This window comes from Perkinsus marinus (assembly GCF_000006405.1).
Source record: "Perkinsus marinus ATCC 50983 genomic scaffold scf_1104296933066, whole genome shotgun sequence".
In the NCBI taxonomy this organism is placed as follows: Eukaryota; Perkinsozoa; order Perkinsida; family Perkinsidae; genus Perkinsus; species Perkinsus marinus.
In genome coordinates, this window is record NW_003215275.1 from 1 (window position 1) to 1170 (window position 1170).

Here is a 1170-nt window from a genome sequence, read left to right on the forward strand (position 1 = left end):
ACCTGCACCTGCTCCTCATACCCGACTAGAGCCTAATGCTGCTGTAATCCACTTGCCTGGATTGAACTGACGGCCTTCAGCTTACGAAGCAGACGCTCTACCACTAAACTAAAGTGACACACCAAATAATTGCATAAATCAATAATCTTCCTGTATCCTTTGCGGAGTGAGCAAACCTGCTCCTGCTTCTCGTACCAGACCAGATATTTATGGTGTTATAAGCCACTTGCCAGGATCGAACTGACGACCTTCTGCTTACAAAGCAGACGCTCTGCCACTAAGCTAAAGTGACGCACCAAATAACTGCATAAATCAATAATCTTCCTGTATCCTTTGCGGAGTGAGCAAACCTGCTCCTGCTCCTCATACCCGACTAGAGCGTAATGCTGCTGTAAGCCACTTGCCAGGATTGAACTAACGACCTTCTGCTTACAAAGCAGACGCTCTGCCACTAAGCTAAAGTGGCACATAGAGTGAGCACATAAATTAATAATCTTCCTGTATCCTTTGCGGAGTGAGCAAACCTGCTCCTGCTTCTCGTACCAGACCAGATATTTATGGTGTTATAAGCCACTTGCCAGGATCGAATTGACGACCTTCTGCTTACAGAGCAGACGCTCTGCCACTAAGCTAAAGTGGCGCACAAAATAACTGCATAAATCAATAATCTTCCTGTATCCTTTGCGGAGTGAGCAAACCTGCTCCTGCTTCTCATACCCGACTAGAGCCTAATGCTGCTGTAAGCCACTTGCGAGGATTGAACTGACGACCTTCTGCTTACGAAGCAGACGCTCTACCACTAAGCTAAAGTGGCGCACAGATTAAGTATATGAATCAATAATTTTCCTGTCCCGTTCACAAAATGGGCCATCCTGCTCCTGGTTCTCGTACCAGACCAGAAATTTATGGTGCTATAAGCCACTTGTCAGGATTGGACTGACGACCTTCTGCTTACAAAGCAGACGCTCTGCCACTAAGCTAAAGTGGCGCACAGAATAACTGCATAAATCAATAATCTTCCTGTATCCTTTGCGGAGTGAGCAAACCTGCTCCTGCTTCTCGTACCAGACTAGATATTTATGGTGCTATAAGCCACTTACCAGGATCGAACTGACGACCTTCTGCATACAAAGCAGACGCTCTAGCACTAAGCTAAAGTGACACACAAAA

At 46.1% G+C, this 1170-nt stretch overlaps 6 non-coding genes across 6 annotated transcripts; all 6 read right to left on the reverse strand.

Annotated features, from left to right (window-relative positions):
• Positions 1 to 220: 220 nt before the first annotated feature.
• Pmar_PMAR019276 lies at positions 221 to 292 on the reverse strand. The gene has a single exon. It is a non-coding gene; the product is annotated as a tRNA-Thr (tRNA).
• A 102-nt stretch (positions 293 to 394) lies between these two features.
• On the reverse strand, positions 395 to 466 carry Pmar_PMAR019277. The gene has a single exon. It is a non-coding gene; the product is annotated as a tRNA-Thr (tRNA).
• Positions 467 to 568: 102 nt separating this feature from the next.
• Pmar_PMAR019278 lies at positions 569 to 640 on the reverse strand. Its single transcript has one exon. It is a non-coding gene; the product is annotated as a tRNA-Thr (tRNA).
• Positions 641 to 742: 102 nt separating this feature from the next.
• Pmar_PMAR019279 lies at positions 743 to 814 on the reverse strand. The gene has a single exon. It is a non-coding gene; the product is annotated as a tRNA-Thr (tRNA).
• A 102-nt stretch (positions 815 to 916) lies between these two features.
• On the reverse strand, positions 917 to 988 carry Pmar_PMAR019280. The gene has a single exon. It is a non-coding gene; the product is annotated as a tRNA-Thr (tRNA).
• Positions 989 to 1090: 102 nt separating this feature from the next.
• On the reverse strand, positions 1091 to 1162 carry Pmar_PMAR019281. The gene has a single exon. It is a non-coding gene; the product is annotated as a tRNA-Thr (tRNA).
• Positions 1163 to 1170: the final 8 nt, after the last annotated feature.